Genomic DNA, 23,986 nt, shown 5'->3' with positions numbered 1-23,986 from the left:
AGCAATTGGAGGAGAAAAGAAAAAACAGTTAAGGGAAGAAATTACAACAGGATTTAGCCTCAAACTGTGGGAAAAAGACATGGTTCCCACCAGGAACAGAATTCTCTTCATTTACTATATAAAATTCACTGAAATCAAAATGTAGACAGTACAATACATGTGATATGTAATTAGATTACATTGTGGGCAGCACTGTGGCGTAGTGGTTAGCACTTTCGCCTTGCAGCGCTGGGTTCCTGGTTTGAATCCCAGCCAGGTCAACATCTGCAAGGAGTTTGTATGCTCTCCCTGTGTATGTGTGGGTTTCCTCTGGGCACTCCGGTTTCCTCCCACATCCCAAAAACATACAGATAAATTAAATTGTTTCCCCCTAAAATTGGTCCTAGACTACGATACATACACTGCATGACGCATAGACACATGACTATTGTAGGGATTAGATTGTGAGCCCCTCTGACAGACAGTTACTGACAAGACTATATACGCTGTAAAGAGCTGCGGAAGATGTTGGCGCTATATAAATACTTAATAATAATAATAATAATAGTGTTTGTTTTTCCCTGGCATAGTATGCCTATTCCTCCTGCTTTAACATCCCTGATGCACCTGGTACCTGATCCATCTGCAGACAGACAGGGAGGAGCCAGTAGGTGAGCCTGGGTTAGAGATGGCTCTGTGTATGCTCTGCTCCCCGCTCTACACTGTGCACCGTCCTATAACTAGGCTAGCCTGCTGTCTGAGCCCTGTGTCCCCTGACACTCAGTGCTTCACCCATCTACTTCCCAATCCCTTCTCACCTGCACAGGACTAGGCAGTACACAAGCATGTGGGAGATGGGATCAGGGAGAGGTTGTGTGCGGATAAAATTCATCCTATAAGAAGCTTCTACACCTTGGAGGAGTATAGGAATGCCTGTCAAGCCATGTAATTGTACATCAAAATAGCAAATAGCCTGTCCTGTGCTCAGAAACCATATACAAGGGATCCATTTTTGATTTCCAACAGAACAATGTGTGCACAGCCCAGTCTTTTTTGTTTATTTGTCACTTATCTCCAGTATGCAGTCAGTGATTACTGAGCACCAGGCATCTGATAAGGAGGCACCCTGTGATGGAATTTGGACTGTATTGTGTGTCAGACAGGCAGCTACAGAGTGACTCTGGGTAATCGCCCCCCCTCCCTGTGCTGTGACTGCTCCTCCCCTCTGTAGCTCTGTGCTGCTAGCTGAATTAACCCAATCCCTCCCTTCTGTCCACTGCTGGAGAGGATACACTAAGGACATTATCACAGGTCAGTGAAAAGTCTGATCCTCAGCATGCGGCTCCAGAGCCATGTGTGGCTTTCCAGTACTTGCGTGTGGCCAGGAAAGCTTTGCACTTTAGACCATGAATAAGGTAATGTCCAGCTGTTTGTTATAGCATCATGATTGCACTTCTATGGCACAATCGTATCTGCAGAGCTTTCTTTGTTAACCCTCAACCTTCAGGCAGCCACACATGGCCAGATGAAACATTGGGCTTGATTCACAAAGCTTTTTCACCTGTTTTCCTCTTATGTATGTTACATTTTTAAGCTTCCAAAGAGCAAAATGTATAATATAATTAAGGTAAAAAAAAGTAATATTGAAGTGACGTTAATCAGTAACAACTTACTTTGAGTGATTATTTTGCTTGTAAATGTGCTGAAAGGTTATTTTTATGAATTGGGCGATAAATAAGTAATTTATGAGAAGTATTGTGATTAGAGCCCAATGGATCATCTGATAGATCCCTCTCTGGTTGAATCTGATCAGAAAGAGGGATCTATTACCTGCCACACACTTTAAATGGCAACTGAAGTGAGAAGTCTATGGAGGCTGCCATGTTTATTTCCTGTTAAACAATACCAGTTGCCTGGCAGCCCTGTTGGTCTGTTTTGCTGTGGGAGTTTCAGAATAACACCAGAAGCAAGCATGCAGCTAATCTGTCAGATCTGACAATAATGTCAGAAATCCCTGATCTGCTGCATGCTTGTTCAGGGTCTATGGCTGAAAGTATTAGAGGCAGAGGGTCAGCAGGGCTGCCAGGCAACTGGTATTGCTTAAAAGGAAATAAATATGGCAGCCTCCATATACCTCTCTCTTCAGTTGTCCTTTATAGATTTCAGCATGAAATCTGAGGCGCTGTCTCCGTCTGCCAGCCCCCTAGGTCTCCCCCCAACTATGTGTAGTTTCTTGTCTGTGCACAAAGTTGCCGGTTCACCTATCTGCAGCTACGCCTTATCTTGTGTTCCGGGGTCTTCTCTTCATGGCGGGGGGGGGGGGGGGGGAGTGCCTGTGGTGCGTGTGTGTGACTGTACCCCATGACCTTGCCACATTTCCTGAATTCACATTTATGCAGTTGGTTCACAGGACAGCAATGGGGGAAAGACGATGTACCGGCAGACAGTTGTGAATCAGCGACACACTGCATAGCCTGGGGGTGGGGTACACGATTTGCATGTGGGAGTTCCTCTCCATTGCAATGTGCTCATGTAATACACACAGATGTTCTTCTCTAGAGCAGGATAAGAAAATAAAAATGATCTAGACTGTGGCTGCATTCACAGTGGGACGTTGCGGAACTGCTTTATAAAGTCTTATAACGCAGCTTGCCGCACTGCAATGCTAATCCTCTGGGAGGTTCACAGTGAGACATTAGCGTTGCATTGTAATGTGTAAAGTTATGGTAACGCATTGCTTGCAGTGCTTTACCTCTAAACGCACACGTTACCAGGTACAGGAAGGCATACTTTTCATTGCCTGTATACTTTACTGTACTTACTCCAACAGAAGAAAGGTCCGCACCAATTCACCACGAATCCTCTTTATTGTTAGGACATATCCTGTATTAAAACATGGAATCTCAAACTGACATGTTTCGGACCTACTGGTCCTTAATCATGAGCTATGATTAAGGACCAGTAGGTCCGAAACATGTCAGTTTGAGATTCCATGTTTTAATACAGGATATGTCCTAACAATAAAGAGGATTCGTGGTGAATTGGTGCGGACCTTTCTTCTGTTGGAGTGTTCCTGAGGTTTTGCTAACCCGGTCCAGCACAATTATCCACCGGTGGGGTCGAGCGGTGGTTCCTTCACTCATTACTGTACTTACTGTTGTGATGTAATGCTGCATCGTGACTTTAACATTGCATTACAATGCAACGTCCCACTGTGAATCCAGCCTGAATAAGGATAGCGGTATATTGTATTATTATTAAAGAGAGTCTGAAGCGAGAATAGATCTCGCTTCAGACCTCATAGCTAGCAGGGGCATGCGTGCCCCTGCTAAAACGCCGCTATAGCGCGGCTTAACGGGGGGGGTCCCTGTCCCCCCAAACCCCCTCCGTGCAGCAGGGGAGCGCTTCCTGGTTGGGGCAGGGCTAACCGCCGCAGCCCTGCCCCATGCGCGTCTGTCAGACGCGTATCTCCGCCTCTCCCCCGCCCCTCTGTCTTCCTTCACTGAGAGGGGCGGGGGAGAGGCGGCGATGCGCGTCTGATAGACGCGCTGGGAGGCAGGGCTGCAGCCGTTAGCCCTGCCTCCAGGAAGAGTTTTCCCTACGACCATTTTACGACCAACTTTTGCGGGGGTGGGTTGGGGGTTAAGGGACCCCCGTTAAGCCGCGGGATAGCGGCGTTTTAGCAGGGGCACACGTGCCCCTGCTATATATAAGACCTGAAGCGAGATTTAGTCTCGCTTCAGTGTCTCTTTAAGTATTTATATAGCGCCGACATCTTACGCAGCGCTGTACAGTATGTATGCGCGCACGCACGCACGCACACACACGCACGCACGCACGCACACACACACACACACACACCCCTCAAGGAGCTCACAATCTAATCCCTACCGTTCTCATATGCAGGGGCTTAACTAGGCCCCACCGGGCCCCCCTGTAGATTTTCAGAGCGCCCCCCCCCCCCCTCCCTGGGGCCCGCACAGTGCCGTTTTGTGGGGGGCTGGAGGGGTGGCAGCATGAGGGGAAAGCCGTGGCCACAGTCGGTGGGGAGAGGGGAAGTCCTCCCTCACCTCGGGGCTCCCCCCTCTGCGCTCCCCTCCAGCTTAAATGTGTGTCCGTGGGCAGGAAACGGATACATACCTTCCGTGCGCTCCAGCCTGCGTTCCTCTCGCTAGCCTCTGATGCGACTTCCTGTTATACCGGAAGTCGCATCAGAGGCTAGCGAGAGGAGCGCAGGCTGGTGGAGCGTACGGAAGGTATGTATCTGTTTCCTGCTCGCCGCTGCCCACGAAAATACATTTAAGCTGGAGGGGAGCGCAGAGGGGAGAGCCCCAAGGTGAGGGAGAGGGGGAGAACTTCCCCTCTCCCCGCCGACTGTGGCCACGGCTTTCCCCTCATGCTGCCAACCCTCCAGCCCCCACAAAACGGCCCCATGCGGGCCCTGGGGGGGGGGGGGGGGGGGCTCCACCGCGGGAGCAGTGGCTGCAGGCCCTATTGTTATGCCAGTGGTCATATGTCTATGCATGTATTATGTGGTGTAAGTACTGTAGTCTGGGGCCAATTTTAGGGGGGATCCAGTTAACTTATCTGCATGTTTTTGGGATGTGGGAGGAAACCCATGCAGACACGTGTAGTGCATAAAAACTCCATGCAGATAGTGCCCCGACTGGGATTTGAACCGGGGACCCAGCGCTGCAAGGCGAGAGCGCTAACCACTATTCCACCGTGCTGGTGAAACCTGAAAAATTAGAATATTATGCAAAACTCCATTTGGTTCAGTAATTCAACTTAATTCAACTGTGGTGAGAGTTATATGGAGGCTGCCATATTTATTTCCTTTTAAAGAGACACTGAAGCGGAAAAAAAAATATGATATAGTGAATTGGTTGTGTACTATGAATAATTACTAGAAGATTAGCAGCAAAGAAAATATTCTCATACTTTTATTTTCAGGTATATAGTGTTTTTTCTAACATTGCATGATTCTCCAATATGTGCACATTACACAACACTCAGCATTCAAAATCAGTCTTTCAGAGCAGTCTGTGAAGTAATGACCTCTCCTCTAGCAGAGGAAAAGTAAATAGTCCAGGAACAGTTGAGATAATAAAAGTCAGATAACAGCCCTCTCCATGACTAAAGGCAGCCATACACTGGTCGATGTGCCATCAGATCGACCAGCTGACAGATCCCTATCTGATCGAATCTGATCAGATAGGGATCGTATGGCTGCCTTTACTGCAAACAGATTGTGAATCGATTTCAGCCTGAAACCGATCACAATCTGTTCAGCTGCTCCTGCCAAATGTCCCCCCCCCCCGTATACATTACCTGATGCGGGCTCCCGGGCGTCTTCTCTTCTCAGCGCTGCACCCGCTCCATCCCGGCGCTTCCTGTGTCACTCCGTGACCAGGAAGTTCAAATAGAGCGCCCTCTATTTGAACTTCCTGGGTCACTGCAGTGACCCAGGAAGCGCCGGGATGGAGCTGGTGCAGCGCTGAGAAGATGCAGAGAAGACGTCCGGGAGCCCGCATCAGGTAATGTATTTTTCATCGGATCGGCCGCCGCTAGCGACGCGCACTTTACCCGCGGGCGATCGAGGGTAATTTCCCGCACGGCGCGATCGACGGACCGATCCGATTTCGGGAGGAAATCGGATCGTCGTCGGCGTTTACCGCGAACGATTGGCAGCAGATTCGATCCCAGGATCGAATCTGCTGTCGAAACGGCCGGGAATCGGGCCAGTGTATGGCCACCTTAACTTAGTCCAAGAGCTTAATGGCTTGTTTGCATAGAGATAACTGGAGTTTCTCAACTCTTCCTGTACTGGAAACAATTACACTGATGTATCTGATCTTAATGTTTTTTTTTTCTTAGCTGTGCTACACATACAAATCATAATATCATTTTTTTTTTTCGCTTCAGTGTCTCTTTAAGCAATACCAGTTACCTGGCTATCCTGCTGATCCTCTGCATGTAAGGCCTCTTTTCCACAGATACTTGATAGGCAGTGAAATGCCTCTCAAACTCTCACAACTGCTTGCTGTTGCCTGGAACTGTTTGCTGCTGCCTGGTAACTGCTCACTGCTGCCTGGTAACTGCTTGCTGAGCACGCAGTTCAACTGTCCATGGAAAAGAGGCCTTATACTTTTAGCCAAAGACCTTGAACAAGCACGCAGCAGATCCTGACATTATTGCCAGATCTGACTAGATTAGCTGCATGCTTGTTTGTGGTGTGATTCAGATACTACTGCAGCCAAATAGATCAACACGGCTACCAGGTAACTAGTATTGTTTAAAAAGGAAATAAATATGGCAGCAGGATTGTCACCATAAAAATCAAATTTCAACAGCAACTGGCCTGAGAATATTAAGTAATAAAGATGCTAATCCTGCATTCAAAACTTTTTCTGCTGGCATAGTTTGGCATTATCACATACCTTAGGAGCACTGGCCCTTTAATTGTCTTTGGCTGGCAAAACAGCTGCATGCTAGGGGGTCTTTTATCTATAATATATTTCTCCTCTTCCCTTTATTTCCCCCTCCTTCTAATGACATAAGAGAGTGCACTTCCTAGTATAGACCTCAGTGGGAGTGTCTGAAGACACTGGGAGGAGGGCGGGTAACGAATACACAATTAGAAAGAGTGAGTGGGGAGATTATGTCAGAATTAGTTTCATTCAAAGATAACCAAGATGGAAACTGTCTAGAATAGGATTCTCTGCTTTTCCTTTATAAAATTCACAGGAATCATAACGTTGACAGTGCAACACATCTGTTATGGAAGTAGAACTAGTATTTATCTACTTATGTTTTTTATTTCTAGATTAGCATGGGTGTCACTTCTTCTTTAACCACCCTGGCGTTCTATTAAGATCGCCAGGGCAGCTGCATGAGGGTTTTTTTTAAATAAAAAAAAAAATATTTCATGCAGCCAACTGAAAGTTGGCTGCATGAAAGCCCACTAGATGGCGCTCCGGAGGCGTTCTTCTGATCGCCTCCGGCGCCCAGAATAAACAAGGAAGGCCGCAATGAGCGGCCTTCCTTGTTTTGCTTAGATCGTCGCCATAGCGACGAGCGGAGTGACGTCATGGACGTCAGCCGACGTCCTGACGTCTGCCGCCTCCGATCCAGCCCTTAGCGCTGGCCGGAACTATTTGTTCCGGCTGCGCAGGGCTCAGGCGGCTGGGGGGACCCTCTTTCGCCGCTGCTCGCGGCGGATCGCCGCAAAGCGGCGGCGATCGGGCAGCACACGCGGCTGGCAAAGTGCCGGCTGCGTGTGCTGCTCTTTATTTCATGTAAATCGGCCCAGCAGGGCCTGAGCGGCACCCTCTGGCGGTAATGGACGAGCTGAGCTCGTCCATACCGCTAAGGTGGTTAAAGGACAACTAAAGCGAGAACATGGAGGATGCCATGTGTTTCCTTTTAAACAAAGCAGATTTCCTGGCAGCCCTGGTGATCTATTTGGCTGCAGTAGTGTCTGTATCACACCAGAAACAAGCATGCAGCTAATCTTGTCAGATCTGACAATGTCAGAAACACCTGATCTGCTGCATGCTTGTTCGGGGGCTATGGCTAAAAGCATTAGAGGCAGAGGATCAGCAGGATAGCCAGGCACATGGTATTGCTTAAAAGGAAATAAATATGGCAGCCTCCATATACCTCTGTTGTCTTTTAAGCAAATTGCCCACACACGAGTAGTGTTGCGCAAAGGGATTGGGACTTGATCTCTCAGGCGACAGTTCGGTGCCTAATGCTGTTCAGACGTGTTGCTGGGAGTGGGGGGGGGTTCGAGGGGTGTGATGAGACGTGATGATGCAGAAGACAATGGCCTCAATTCACTAAGATCATGCTGGAGATAAGGCAAGAGAAAACTTACCTCCACACAGTAAGAGAGTTATCTTATCTCTTCATTCCTTACGTTACCTCTTCTGTAGTTAATTTACCTCCTCTGTAGTTAATTTACCTCCTCTGTAGTTAATTTACCTCCTCTGTACTCCTCTGTAGTTAATTTACCTCCTCTGTAGTTAATTTACCTCCTCTGTAGTTAATTTACCTCCTCTGTAGTTAATTTACCTCCTCTGTAGTTAATTTACCTCCTCTGTAGTTAATTTACCTCCTCTGTAGTTAATTTACCTCCTCTGTAGTTAATTTACCTCCTCTGTAGTTAATTTACCTCCTCTGTAGTTAATTTACCTCCTCTGTAGTTAATTTACCTCCTCTGTAGTTAATTTACCTCCTCTGTAGTTAATTTACCTCCTCTGTAGTTAATTTACCTCCTCTGTAGTTAATTTACCTCCTCTGTAGTTAATTTACCTCCTCTGTAGTTAATTTACCTCCTCTGTAGTTAATTTACCTCCTCTGTAGTTAATTTACCTCCTCTGTAGTTAATTTACCTCCTCTGTAGTTAATTTACCTCCTCTGTAGTTAATTTACCTCCTCTGTAGTTAATTTACCTCCTCTGTAGTTAATTTACCTCCTCTGTAGTTAATTTACCTCCTCTGTAGTTAATTTACCTCCTCTGTAGTTAATTTACCTCCTCTGTAGTTAATTTACCTCCTCTGTAGTTAATTTACCTCCTCTGTAGTTAATTTACCTCCTCTGTAGTTAATTTACCTCCTCTGTAGTTATTTTCACACGCAGTTAATGAACTCTTTGGGCACGATTCACAAAGCTTTTTCACCGGTTTTCCTCCATTTTCACCCTTTCTATGTTATATTTTTAAGCTTCCAAAAAGCAAAAATATAATCTAATTAAGGTAAGAAAAGTAATAAGATTGAAATGAAGTTAATCAGGAACAACTTACTTTGAGGGCTGGTGCACACCAAAACCCGCTAGCAGATCCGCAAAATGCTAGCAGATTTTTAAACGCTTTTTTTTATTTTTATGAGGCGTTTTGCTAGCGTTTTGCGGATTGCTGCTGCGGTTTTCAGTATAGTAGATTTCATATATTGTTACAGTAAAGCTGTTACTGAACAGCTTCTGTAACAAAAACGCCTGCAAAACCGCTCTGAACTGCCGTTTTTCAGAGCGGTTTGCGTTTTTCCTATACTTAACATTGAGGCAGAAACGCACCCGCAATCCAAAAAATGCCTCACCCAGGCATTTTTCGTTTCTGCAAAACGCCTGCCGCTCTGGTGTGCACCACCCCATTGAGATACATTGACCAAGCAGATCCGCAGCCGCAAGCGGATCTGAAAACGCCCAAAAAGCCGCTCGGTGTGCACCAGCCCTGAGTGATTAGTTTGTAAATGTGCTGAAAGGTAATTTTTATCAGTTAGGTGATAAATAACTCGTGTGAGAAGTTTTGTGAATAGAGCCCTTTAAGTCTTTAACTCTGGAGTTATTTTAAGGATTAAAGAGTTAACTTAAAGACAGAAGAGTTAACTTTAGGTTTGCCTGAGGTAAAATGTTTCCTGAATACTACATGCCTTATCACCATGGTAACAACTCTGGAAGAGTTATTAAAGACAGGAGATTAAGCTTAGTGAATTGAGGCCAATGGAGCAGTGTGAAGAGTGCAGTCAGCCATCACTTGGGCATTGTTTTCACTGATCCAGCACACACTTTGCACACGTGCCAGAGACAGCCTTGAATAGCTGCCTTGCCATCTAGTGTATGTGCAACAATTAGGCTGATGCTGTGGCTTGATTGGAAAAACTTGCTTATCGCATGATATTAGTGAGTAATGCCCCAAAAAAGACAGGCCAGAAGGACTGCGCTCCACAACACTTGACAGAGTTAGAAGTATATAGAACCCAAAATGTCACCAGTATAGGGGATCCGCAAACTTTAACAGAGTACACACTCTCCAGTCACGATTTTAGTCCACAAGGAAAGTTGCGATCACAATCCTGACCTCTCAGCGTGGCATAGGATTTCCCTGAAAAGAATGAGAATATAGTGCAATATTGCTTCCAATGAACCACCCAGTGATTCACTTCATGCAATTGTGTGAAACTGCCTCCACCAGTATATCAAGGAAACACGGGGGGGTATATATTCACCCCCTTAGTGAGTTGCACTCACCAGATACTTTCTTGTTTTTCAAGCATATAAGCCCTCCAGCCTGGGCAATCACAATTCAGGACCTTTAAAACATATAGATCGAAGCTTCCATAGCATAAAACCGTTTTTCATTTATTGCTAAAAATGCATAAAACATGCGTACCGGATTCCAGTGCATAAGCGTTTCTATGAGCGTGTCAGCACCGCCGCGGTCGGATCCACGCTGCACACCACAGTCCCCGCTTAGCTTCCTCCTTCCGTCCCACGTGACTCCTTAGCTCCGCCCTACGCGTTTCGTCATTTGACTCATCAGGGGCATCCCCTGATGAGTCAAATGACGAAACGCGTAGGGCGGAGCTAAGGAGTCACGTGGGACGGAAGGAGGAAGCTAAGCGGGGACTGTGGTGTGCAGCGTGGATCCGACCGCGGCGGTGCTGACACGCTCATAGAAACGCTTATGCACTGGAATCCGGTACGCATGTTTTATGCATTTTTAGCAATAAATGAAAAACGGTTTTATGCTATGGAAGCTTCGATCTATATGTTTTAAAGGTCCTGAATTGTGATTGCCCAGGCTGGAGGGCTTATATGCTTGAAAAACAAGAAAGTATCTGGTGAGTGCAACTCACTAAGGGGGTGAATATATACCCCCCCCCCCCCCCCCCCGTGTTTCCTTGATATACTGGTGGAGGCAGTTTCACACAATTGCATGAAGTGAATCACTGGGTGGTTCATTGGAAGCAATATTGCACTATATTCTCATTCTTTTCAGGGAAATCCTATGCCACGCTGAGAGGTCAGGATTGTGATCGCAACTTTCCTTGTGGACTAATATCGCATGATATTACAGTGAAGAGACCTTGGTTTTGCTTTGCATGGATCAAGCTGACAGATTTTTTTACAGCTATAAAACCTGACAAGCCAGGTTAGCTGAATGAGCACTTTGTGGAATTCTTGCTCATTTTTGGCATGAGACATCCGGGAAGATGTGTTGGACTCTGAAGCCTGATACACACATTCAATTTTGATTGGCCAACCACTGATGAATTTTACCTCCTCCATGTAATGTGAGGGTCAATAGATATTGAATACTATGAGCAGATTGTGTAGGTAAACCTTCATACTACATGAATGTGGTAAAATCCATCACTGATTGGCCAACCATAATGGAAAGTGTGTAGAAGGCTTTAGTTTGACAGGTGCTTATAGCAGACCAATGTTCTCTTTTGAGACTGATATTCCAAACGATAGGCTTACAAGGGCTATTCTCGCACTGTGCCCCTTCTATTCTGTATTGACTGTAGTGGGTACCCAGTTTGCTCTCTTTTTTTTCTTTGTGTGTGTATTTGTATACTAATAAGTATTAAAGGACACCTGACGTGAGAGGGATATGGAGGCTGCCATATTTATTTCCTTCTAAAGTGGATCCGAGATAAACTTTTACTCATTGCATAATTGTGTTCCTTTCATGTAGTTTATAGGGTATTCCTCAAGCCAAATACTTTTTTGTTTTTGTTTTAATACCCTAATTCCCTATAAACTAATCAAGCCTCACCCACAGCTTTTCAGAGTGCCTTGACACTGTAACAAGGGCTTATGGGAGCTCAGTCTGGGGAGGAGGAGGAGGTTACGCTGTAAAATGCTGCAGAGTATGTCAGTGCTATATAAATGCATAGTAATAATAATATGGTAGGACATTACATTATGACAGTGGTTCCCAACCTTTTTGAAGTAGTGACAGCTCCGTCAAATCATACACATCACATATGTACAATAGAAAAATAGCGGCAACAACTGGCCTGCTGTGGCCGTATAGATGGAGGAGCGGCAGGGCCTGGCCTGCTATGGCCACATAGATGGAGGAGCGGCAGGGGCTTGCCTGCTGTGGCCGCATGGATGGAGGAGCGGCAGGGCCTGGCCTGCTGTGGCCGTATAGATGGAGGAGCGGCAGGGCCTGGCCTGCTATGGCCACATAGATGGAGGAGCGGCAGGGGCTTGCCTGCTGTGGCCGCATGGATGGAGGAGCGGCAGGGCCTGGCCTGCTGTGGCCGTATAGATGGAGGAGCGGCAGGGCCTGGCCTGCTATGGCCACATAGATGGAGGAGCGGCAGGGCCTGGCCTGCTATGGCCACATGGATGGAGGAGCGGCAGGGCCTGGCCTGCTATGGCCACATGGATGGAGGAGCGGCAGGGGCTGGCCTGCTGTGGCCGTATAGATGGAGGAGCGGCAGGGCCTGGCCTGCTATGGCCACATAGATGGTGGAGCGCCAGGGGCTGGCCTGCTGTGGCCGCATGGATGGAGGAGCGGCAGGGCCTGGCCTGCTGTGGCCGCATGGATGGAGGAGCGGCAGGGCCTGGCCTGCTGTGGCCACATAGATGGAGGAGCGGCAGGGGCTGGCCTGCTGTGGCCACATAGATGGAGGAGCGGCAGGGGCTTGCCTGCTGTGGCCGCATGGATGGTGGAGCGGCAGGGGCTGACCTGCTGTGGCCGCATGGATGGAGGAGCGTCAGGGGCTGGCCTGCTGTAGCCGCATGGATGGAGGAGCGTCAGGGGCTGGCCTGCTGTGGCCGCATGGATGGAGGAGCGTCAGGGGCTGGCCTGCTGTGGCCGCATGGATGGAGGAGCGGCAGGGGCTGGCCTGCTGTGGCCGCATAGATGGAGGAGCCGCAGGGGCTGGCCTGCTGTTGCCGCATGGATGGAGGAGCGGCAGGGGCTGGCCTGCTGTTGCCGCATGGATGGAGGAGCGGCAGGGGCTGGCCTGCTGTGGCCGCATGGATGGAGGAGCGGCAGGGGCTGGCCTGCTGTGGCCGCATAGATGGAGGAGCCGCAGGGGCTGGCCTGCTGTTGCCGCATGGATGGAGGAGCGGCAGGGGCTGGCCTACTGTGGCCGCATAGATGGAGGAGCGGCAGGGGCTTGCCTGCTGTGGCCACATAGATGGAGGAGCGGCAGGGGCTGGCCTGCTGTGGCCACATAGATGGAGGAGCGGCAGGGGCTTGCCTGCTGTCGCCGCATGGATGGTGGAGCGGCAGGGGCTGACCTGCTGTGGCCGCATGGATGGTGGAGCGGCAGGGGCTGACCTGCTGTGGCCGCATGGATGGAGGAGCGGCAGGGGCTGGCCTACTGTGGCCGCATAGATGGAGGAGCGGCAGGGGCTTGCCTGCTGTGGCCACATAGATGGAGGAGCGGCAGGGGCTGGCCTGCTGTGGCCACATAGATGGAGGAGCGGCAGGGGCTTGCCTGCTGTCGCCGCATGGATGGTGGAGCGGCAGGGGCTGACCTGCTGTGGCCGCATGGATGGTGGAGCGGCAGGGGCTGACCTGCTGTGGCCGCATGGATGGAGGAGCGGCAGGGGCTGGCCTACTGTGGCCGCATAGATGGAGGAGCGGCAGGGGCTTGCCTGCTGTGGCCACATAGATGGAGGAGCGGCAGGGGCTGGCCTGCTGTGGCCACATAGATGGAGGAGCGGCAGGGGCTTGCCTGCTGTCGCCGCATGGATGGTGGAGCGGCAGGGGCTTGCCTGCTGTGGCCGCATGGATGGTGGAGCGGCAGGGGCTGACCTGCTGTGGCCGCATGGATGGTGGAGCGGCAGGGGCTGACCTGCTGTTGCCGCATGGATGGAGGAGCGGCAGGGGCTGGCCTACTGTGGCCGCATAGATGGAGGAGCGGCAGGGGCTTGCCTGCTGTGGCCACATAGATGGAGGAGCGGCAGGGGCTGGCCTGCTGTGGCCACATAGATGGAGGAGCGGCAGGGGCTTGCCTGCTGTCGCCGCATGGATGGTGGAGCGGCAGGGGCTGACCTGCTGTGGCCGCATGGATGGTGGAGCGGCAGGGGCTGACCTGCTGTGGCCGCATGGATGGAGGAGCGGCAGGGGCTGGCCTACTGTGGCCGCATAGATGGAGGAGCGGCAGGGGCTTGCCTGCTGTGGCCACATAGATGGAGGAGCGGCAGGGGCTGGCCTGCTGTGGCCACATAGATGGAGGAGCGGCAGGGGCTTGCCTGCTGTCGCCGCATGGATGGTGGAGCGGCAGGGGCTTGCCTGCTGTGGCCGCATGGATGGTGGAGCGGCAGGGGCTGACCTGCTGTGGCCGCATGGATGGAGGAGCATCAGGGGCTGGCCTGCTGTGGCCGCATGGATGGAGGAGCGGCAGGGGCTGGCCTGCTGTGGCCGCATGGATGGAGGGTCGGCAGGGGCTGGCCTGCTGTGGCCGCATGGATGGAGGAGCGGCAGGGGCTGGCCTGCTGTGGCCGCATGGATGGAGGAGCGGCAGGGGCTGGCGGGCTGTGGCCGCATAGATGGAGGAGCTGCAGGGGCTTGCCTGCTGTGGCCGCATGGATGGTAGAGCGGCAGGGGCTGACCTGCTGTGGCCGTATGGATGGAGGAGCGGCAGGGGCTGGCCTGCTGTGGCCGCATGGATGGAGGAGCGGCAGGGGCTGGCCTGCTGTGGCCGCATGGATGGAGGAGCGGCAGGGGCTGGCCTGCTGTGGCCGCATGGATGGAGGAGCGGCAGGGGCTGGCCTGCTGTGGCCGCATGGATGGAGGAGCGGCAGGGGCTGGCCTGCTGTGGCCGCATGGATGGAGGAGCGGCAGGGGCTGGCCTGCTGTGGCCGCATGGATGGAGGAGCGGCAGGGGCTGGCCTGCTGTGGCCGCATGGATGGAGGAGCGGCAGGGGCTTGCCTGCTGTGGCCGCAGGGATGGAGAAGCGGCAGAATCTATCCTGCTGTGGCAAGACATGGAGCATGACGGGCAGCAGGGGGAGGGCAGCACATATACCAGCAGCGTGCTGTAATGTCCCCAGCAGCTGCTATGGTGTGTCCCCAGCAGTGGCGCTGTAGTCTCAGGCAGCTTCAGTGTCTCCAGCGGTGGCGTATCCCCGGGCAGCGGCGATATGTTATCCCCCCACGTGATGCGGAGTGGATGCTTACTTGTCCTTGGCAGCGTCTGCCAGGTAGCGCTGCAGTGTAGTGATGCCACATAGCAGATCTACAAGAAAATGGACGCCGATTTCCACTTTTGTCGGTATCGGTGGCCACTTTCTTTTAGTCCTGATCTAATCAGAGCGAGGTGGCAAGCGGTGACACATACCCAATGCTGCCGCAACACCAAATGTGTTGAAACACACGGGTTGGGAATCTGTGCATTATGACAATGATAGAGTGAACTCCTGAGGACAGCCAGTGACATGGTTATGTACTCTGTGAAGTGCTGCAGAAGATGTCAGTGCTATATAAATATAGAATAATAGTGAGACAAGAGAGTGCTCTAGACACCTCTCCCCTGCAGAACATGTACAGAGTGAAGAGCTTAGAGACACTGAAGCGAAAAAAAAAATATATTATGAATTGGTTGTGTAGTAGGGGTAATTACTAGAACATTGGTAGCAAAAAAAAAAAAAAATTATCATATTCAGTTATACAGCGTTTTTTTTTGTTTTGTTTTTTACATTGCATCATTCTTTAATATTTGCAGTTTACACAATACTCAGCATTCTACAGGCCAGGCATTAAACTTTTGACCTGTCCTGAACTGTTCTCTGCAAAAGAAAAACACAATACAGCTGAGAAAACCTAATCAGAAGTCAGGGCTCTTTGCCTAGCAATTAAGCATTGTTCTACTCAGCAGGAGATACCCAGAAGACAATCCACCAGAGATAATAACCAGTCTCTACAGGTCCGTACACACACCGGACTTTAGGCAACGACGGGTCCGTCGTTGCCTCCCGCTGGGTGGGCGTGCCAGCGACAGTCCGGCGTGTGTACGCTCTGTCGTCAGACTGATACGGCTGTTTCTGAGCGATCCGCCGGATCGCTCAGAAACAGCCGTATCAGTCTGACTACAGAGCGTACACACACCGGACTGTCGCTGGCACGCCCACCCAGCGGGAGGCAACGACGGACCCGTCGTTGCCTAAAGTCCGGCGTGTGTACGGACCTTACCAGTACTTTACAGAAAATAATCTAATTACAGAAAATCTTACAAAAAGTCTAATGCTGGGTACACACGTTAAGATTTCCCGCTCGATTCGCGGGATCGAACGGATCGATTAAATTATTTTAAACATGCTCAATTGGATTTCAATCGTTTTTTTTTTTTTTTTATGTTAAGTATGCAAAATTGACGGCAGGAACGATCAAAATCCGATCGAGCATGTTTGAAATAATCGAACCGCGAATCGAGCTGAAAATCTTAACGTGTGTACCCAGCATAAAGCTGGGTACACACTATGAGATTTTATGGTCGATTTACATTCAGATCGATTATTTCCAACATGTTTGATTTGCTTTCCGACCGATTTCCGAGCATTTTCCGATCGATTTCTGTTAACTTCAACAGGAAATCTATCGGAAAATGCTCGGAAATCGATCGGAAAGCAAATCGAACGTGTTGTAATCGATCTGACAGTAAATCGACCATAAAATCTCATAATGTGTACCCAGCATATAGGTGGCCATACACTGGTCGATTTGTCATCAGATTCGACCAACAGATAGATCCCTCTCTGATCGAATCTGATCAGAGAGGGATCGTATGGCTGCCTTTACTGCAAACAGATTGTGAATCGATTTCAGCATGAAACCGATCACAATCTGTGGTGGTGGTGCTGCCGCTGCCCCCGCCCGCATGCCTGCCCGCATACATTACCTGCTCTGGCCGGCGCGACTCCCCCTCTGTCCCCGCAGCTTCTTCTCCGCGCTGGGTTCCGGACCGGCTGCTGCTTCATTGATCTTCCTGTCGGGTAAGTTTAAACAGTAGAGGGCGCTCTACTGTTTAAGCTTCCTGCCGGGACAGGAAGTTCAATGAAGCAGCAGCCGGTCCGGAACCCAGCGCGGAGAAGAAGCTGCGGGGACAGAGGGGGAGTCGCGCCGGCCAGAGCAGGTAATGTATTACCGCTAGCGTCGGTCATCGGGCATTTGAACGCCGCTACCGACACTCACGACCCGCCGACGATCGAGGGAAATCTTCAGCACGGACGGATCGACGGGAACGATTGATTTCGGACGGAAATCGATTTTTCTGTCAGCGTTTGCGCAACGATTTCACAGCAGATTCGATCACAGTGATCGAATCTGCTGTATATCGGCGGCAAAATCGTTAGGTGTATGGGCAGCTTTATGCTGAGGATACACGGTACGTTTCTGTGCCGTGTATCGAGCAGCTGATGCCAGGAGCTGATAATATTCAGCAGGTCCGATGACCCCGCTCGATGCTCGATCCCCGCTGGCAAACAATGGCGGGGTATCGAGTGGCTGATAAGGAAGCGACGGCGGAGACGAGTGGGAATCGATCCGGGATGCGGCGGGAGTCGATCGCCGCCGGATCGCTCCGTGTATGCCAAGCATAAAGGTGGCCATACGCTGGTCGATTTGTCATCAGAACGACCAACAGATAGATGCTACTCTGATCGAATCTGATCAGAGAGGGATCGTATGGCTGCCTTTACTGCAAACAGATTGTGAGTCAACATCTGTGGAGCTGCCACCGCCCCTGGGCCCCCGCATACATTACCTGATCTGGCTGGCGCGAGTCCCCTGGTCTCCGCTGTCTTCTCGGCTCCAGCTTCACTCTACTTCCTGCCGAGGGACAGTTCGGTCAGCATTTGCGCAGCGATTTCACAGCTGATTCGATCACAGTGATCGAATCGGCTGTATATCGGCGGGAAAATCGGTAAGTGTATGGACCCCTTAACAGAAAAATCTAACAGAAAATTGTGTGGTGTATACTAGGCATAATATGGTTTCCAGTACAGGAAGAGTTAAGACACTCTAGTTATTATATATGCAAAACAAGCCATTCAGCTCCAGGAGAGCTCTGTTATCTGAAGTTTATTATCTCAGCTGTCAGGCTTTTTCTTCTGCAGAGAACAGTTCAGCACAGGTCAAAAGTTCAGTCTGCTCTGTACAAATCATTTAAAATGCTGAGTATAGGGGAAAATGCAAATATTAGAGAATGATGCAATGTTATAAAAACACTATATAACTAAAAAATAAAAATTTGATGGTATTTTCTTTGCTTCTAATCCAGCTGTGGCGGGATAGTGTAATGGTTAAGGGCTCTGCCTCTGACACCGGAGACCAGGGTTCGACTCTCAGCTCTGCCTGTTCAGTAAGCCAGCACCTATTCAGCAGGAGACCTTAGGCAAGTCTCCCTAAGCACCTCTACTGCCTATAGAGCGCGTCCTAGTGGCTGCAGCTCTGGCGCTTTGAGTCTGCCAGGAGAAAAGCGCTATATAAGTGTTTGTCTTTGTCTTTAATATTCTAGTAATTATCCGTACTACACAACCAATTCATTATATCATAATTTTTGTCCGCTTCAGTGTCTCTTTCACCATTTCCGCCGCCCGGACGTGAAGCTCACGTCCGGGCGGCAGCTCTGCAGCGCTCACACGCTTGGGCGCGTCCCCGCTGTGTCCCCCAGGAGCCCTGGGATCAGTGAAAGGGAACATGGTTCCCGATCACCGATCCCTTTCCTCCACAGAAAAACCGAAGCGCTCACCTGTGAGGCTTCGGCTCTTCTGCCCGGACAGATTTCCGCATCCCCTTGTACTTCCGCTTAGCGAGAAGTACAAGGAGGGAAACTAAAAACGAAGGTGGCCATCTTGTGGCCAAATAGTAAAACTACATCTGCACATTTTTTACATTACAATAAAGACATTTTACAACATTAAAAATTAACTGTTTATGTCCTACACCAAAATATTACCCAAATAAAATTTTTAATGGTAAAAAAATTACAATAAAAAAAAAACAAATAGTTACCTAAGGGTCTGAACTTTTAAAATATGCATTTGAAGGGGGTATACTACAAACCTTTTTAAAATTATAAGCTTGTAAATAGTGATGGACGCAAAACGGAAACCATGCACCTTTATTTCCAAATAAAATATTGGCGCCATACATTGTAATAGGGACATAATTTAAATGGTATAATTACCGAGACATACGGGCAAATAAAATACATAGGTTTTAATTATGGTAGCGTGGATTATTTTAAAGCTATAATGGCTGAAAACTGAGTAATGAATTTTTTCCATTTTTTTTCTTATTAATCCTGTTAAAATGCATTTACGGTAAAGTGGCTCTTAGCAAAATGTACCACCCACAGAAAACCTAATTAGTGGCGGAAAAAACAAGATATAGATCAATAAATTGTGATAAGTAGTGATAAAGTTATTAGCGAATGAATGGGAGGTGAAAATTGCTCCGATGCATAAGGTGAAAAATCCCCGCGGGCTGAAATGGTTAATGAGACACAGGCATTAGGCCTGGTTCACACACTGATCGCAAAATGCAATAGCAATTGCCTAGTGGCTGTGATTTTGTTAACTTATGATAATTTTTTGGGTGATTTTACTTTTGGTTCCAGTTCCAGAGAATGAGAATTGCACCACGATTGTCGCCAATTTATGCAAATCACAAGTACTGCAGTGAGAATGATGCCATAGAGATACATTTTCTGCAGTGCTTTGATGGTAGCCGCCGGTCAGCAAAACACTGAAAAACTCCCCGAACGTATCCGAGTGTGAACCAGCCTTACACAACCTCATATCCCCCCCTCTCTGTTACTCAGTGTGGCAGTTCCACTGACTTCATGGAAGTGATCCTGCAGCAACCACTTAGAGACACTGAAGCGAAAAAAAACTATGATATTATGATTTGTATGTGTAGTACAGCTAAGAAATAAAACATTAAAGGTGGCCATACACTGGTCGATTTGCCATCAGATTCGACCAACAGACAGATCGAATCTAATCAGAGAGGGATCGTATGGCTACCTTTACAGCAAACAGATTGTGAACCGATTTCAGCCTGAAACCGTTCACAATCTGTTGTGGTGGTGGTGCTGCTGCTGCCCCCGCCCGCCCGCATACATTACCTGCTCCGCCGGCGCGACTCCAGTCTCCCGGTCACCGCTGCTCTGTCTGCGCTCTGGTCTCCAGGTCCGGCATGCCTCACTTCTTCTAGCCCGGCAGGAAGTTTAAACAGTAGAGGGCGCTCTACTGTTTAAACTTCCTGCCGGGCTAGAAGAAGTGAGGCATGCCGGACCTGGAGACCAGAGCGCAGACAGAGCAGCGGTGACCGGGAGACTGGAGTCGCGCCGGCGGAGCAGGTAATGTATGCGGGCTCTATTGCGTCGGTCGTCGGGCACTCGAACGCCGCTAGCGATGCGCTCTTTACCCGCGGGCGATCGACGGTTATTTTCCGCACGGCGCGATCGACGGGATCGGACGAAATGGATCGAAATTCGGCGTGTAGCGTGAACGATTGGCAGCAGATTCGATCCCAGTGATCGAATCTGCTGTCGAAACGGGCGCAAATCGGGCCAGTGTATGGCCAGCTTAAGATCAGATACATCAGTCTAATTGTTTCCAGTGCAGGAAGAATTAAGAAACTCCAGTTGTTATCTCTATACAAAAAAGCCATTATCTCTATGACTTTCAAAGTCCTGGAGAGGGCTGTTTTCTGACTTTTGTTATCTCAACTGTTAGTTAACTATTTACTTTTCCTCTGGCACAGGAGAGGTCATTACTTCACAGACTGCTCTGAAAGAATCATTTTGAATGCTGAGTGTTGTGTAATCTGCACATATTAGAGAATGATGCAATGTTAGAAAAAACACTATATACCTGAAAATAAAAATGAGAATATTTTCTTTGCTGCTAATCCTCTAGTAATTATTCATAGTACACAACCAATTCATTATATCATATATTTTTTTTCGCTTCAGTGTCTCTTTAACCTCCTTGCCGGTTTTCCCGACCTGAGCTCGGGGTAAAAAAAAAAAGCTGTTAGCGGTGATCCCGAGCTCAGGTCTGGGTAGGCAGTGCAGCGCTTTACCTGTCGGTTTTGGAGTCCCGCGTGCGATTGCGCTGTGCAGCGGGACTCCAGACTCTCTCCCCGGTAGTGTTGGGTCTTTCCCTGGCTGCCGGGATCCCCATGTCCCCGCTATTCTTCCGGGGACCCGGCAACCAATCGGAGCGGCGGTGGCGGCGTGACGTCATCGGGGGCGGGGCTAATATTTAAAACGAACTTCTCTATATTAGAGAAATATAGAGAAGTTCGTTTATATTTATATTAGCGCCATCTTGTGGTCAAAATAACTGCGGCGCTGGAGCCCAGGAAGGTAAATTTTTTTCATTCTGCTGCAGATCTCCCTGCCAGAATGATTTTTTTTCAGGTTTTAGGGTCTGAATGAGTGGAAAAAAATTGCACCTCTTTTAGACCCTAAAATCTGGAAAGAATCAGACCGGCAAGGAGGTTAAAGGGGAACTGAAGTAAGAGGTATATGGAGGCTGCCATATTTATTTCCTTTTCATCAATACCAGTTGCCTGGCAGCCCTGCTGGTCTATTTCTCTGCAGTAGTATCTGAATAACACCAGAAACAAGCATGCAGTTAGTCTTGTCAGATCTGACTTTAAAGTCTGAAACACTTGATCTGCTGCATGCTTCTTGAGGGGCTAAGGCTAATAGTATTAGAGGCAGAGGATCAGCAGGGCTGCCAGGCAACTGGTATTGCTTTAAAAGGAAATAAACATGGCAGCCTCCATATACCGCTCTCTTCAGTTCCCCTTTAATGCTCTAATTCCATAAACTAAACAAGCCTCGCCCACAGCTCCTTTTGTGCCTTGGCACTCTTAGAGAAATGTAGCAAGAGCTCAGTCTGGACAGGAAGAGGAGGTGTTACTGGCCAGAGATTTCAGAGGCGAGGACTACATGGGAGTGGACTTTTCACAGGCTGAGGGCTGGAGATGCTATCAAGCTTGCCAGTGTAATGTGACAAGCTGAACATGGCTGCCCTCATTGTATCACAGGAAGAAATAATCAAACTGTTGAAGCTGTTTGCAGCTAGATTTGCTGTGTAAACTATCTAAACGTTCGATAAGGTAGATAGACAAGTTACTTGTTATAGTTAGTTTTTCATCTCGGATCCGCTTTAAAGAGACACTGAAGCGGAAAAAAACTATAGGATATAATGAATTGGTTGTGTACTATGAATAATTACTAGAAGATTAGCAGCAAAGAAAACATTCTCATATTTTTTATTTTCAGGTATATAGTGTTTTTTCTAACATTGCATCATTCTATAATATGTGCAGATTACACAACACTCAGCATTCAAAATGATTCTTTCAGAGCAGTCTGTGAAGTAATGACCTCTCCTCTGCCAGAAGAAAAGTAAAAGTATTGTAAAGAACCCTTTCCTAAATAAATGGCTAAAACGTTTTTCCTCCATGCGCAGATCATGTCCTCTAGTCCTTTGAGAAGGCCTAGGGACAAAAAGCTCATCCGCCAAGCTATTATATTGCCCTCTGATGTATTTATACATGTTCATTAGATCTCCTCTAAGGAGTCTTTTCTCTAGACTAAATAACTCTATCATTTAGTTTATAGGGCATTCCACAAGCCAAATACTTTTTTCGTTTGTTTTTGTTGTTGTTTTGTTTTAAAGAGACACTGAAGCGAAAAAAACTATATTATGATTTGTATGCGTAGCACAGGTAAGAAATAAAACATTAAGATCAAATACATCAGTCTAATTGTTTCCAGTACAGGAAGAGTTAAACTCCAGTTGTTATCTCTATACAAAAAAGCCATTATCTCTACGACTTTCAAAGTTGTGGAGAGGGCTGTTTTCTGACTTTAAAGTTCTATCTGAACTGTATTAGGTATTTTCTTGCTTGTTGGTGATTTTAAAAGGCATTTTATTGACAAGTTTAAAAATATCACTTTGGAGAAAACTCAGGAGGAAAAGTTAATTGCAAATGGGTCTCTGTGTATTTTAAACTATAAAATAAGCAGAGCTAATGAACCTTTCAACTTCCCTGCAGTAAATATCTTATCTAAGGCCTCTTGCACACTGCAACCAATTCAGATTCAGATTCCGCTTTTTAATCAGTTTTTACATCCGATTCAGATTCCGATTTGCATGCAGTGTGCAGGGAGCAAACTGAAAATCAGAATCTGAATCGGATGTAAAAACTGATTAAAAAGCGGAATCTGAATCTGAATTGGTTGCAGTGTGCAAGAGGCCTAAATCTGTTTCTGACTGTTTTTTTTCTTTGAAGTGCTCCAGAAAACAGCCACCCAGTTGGACAGCTCTTTTGCATAGATAACTCAAGTTTCTCTAAAGGCTCGTACACACGCCTGAATGCATTCCCGCAGCATAAAGAGGTCTTTATAACCCTCAAATTCCCGGAGCAAAAATTGGGGAGCGCTTACTGGTAGAGGCAGAGCTTTGCACTGTAGCTCTGCCTCTACTGGAGTCAATCTCCGCCGATCGCTACCTCTCCCCGCCCCTCTCAGTCTTCTTTCATTGAGAGCGGTGGGGAGAGGCGGAGATCCGTGGAGATTGACTCCTGTAGCGGCAGAGCTACAGCACAAAGCTCTGCCTTCCCGGGCAGCAAAATACGCGACCTGGAAAGTCGTGGAATTTTGCCCCAGGATTTGGGGGGGGTGGGGGGGTGTAAAGACCTTGTTCTGCCGCAGGAATGCAGAGTTTCAGCACTGGTCACATTGCTTAAGATAATTAGCAGGTAAAAATAAGTATTTCATTTGGCTTCAGACTCTCTTTAATGCTTCCTGTACTGGAAACAATGTTAGACTCATATCTGTGCTGCTAATGTTCTATTTCCTAGCTGTACTACACATACAAATCATTATCTAATAAGTTTATTTTCACTTCAGATTCCCTTTCAGTCTGCACACTGATGGCAGTGAGAGAGGAGAGGTGTGGTGTGATGGGAATTATGGAACATTATCCAGTAACAGCATGGGGTGTATCTGTATGATTGTATCGCTGTGCAGGGCTGTGGAGTTGGAGCAATTTTGGGTACCTGGAGTCAGAGTTGGATTCAGTGGTTTCATAAACTGAGTCGGATGATTTTGGTACCACATCCGCAGCCCTGGTAAGTATTAGACTAAGAAGTCGGAGCCATTTTGGGCATTTGGAGTCGGTTTTATAAACTGAGGAGTCAGAATTGGAGTCGTATGTTTTCTGC

At 48.3% G+C, this 23,986-nt stretch overlaps 1 protein-coding gene across 1 annotated transcript in view; it reads left to right on the top strand.

The window, feature by feature from the left end:
* The window catches only part of LOC137534714 (zinc finger protein 585A-like), a 53,928-nt gene that overhangs the window by 2,394 nt on the left and 27,548 nt on the right, over positions 1 to 23,986 (top strand). The window lies entirely within an intron of this gene.

The sequence above is a fragment of the Hyperolius riggenbachi genome, chromosome 10 (assembly GCF_040937935.1).
Source record: "Hyperolius riggenbachi isolate aHypRig1 chromosome 10, aHypRig1.pri, whole genome shotgun sequence".
Classification (NCBI taxonomy): domain Eukaryota; kingdom Metazoa; phylum Chordata; class Amphibia; order Anura; family Hyperoliidae; genus Hyperolius; species Hyperolius riggenbachi.
The sequence above is the reverse complement of the archived record's forward strand: the minus strand, read 5'-3'. Positions and strand labels throughout refer to the sequence as shown.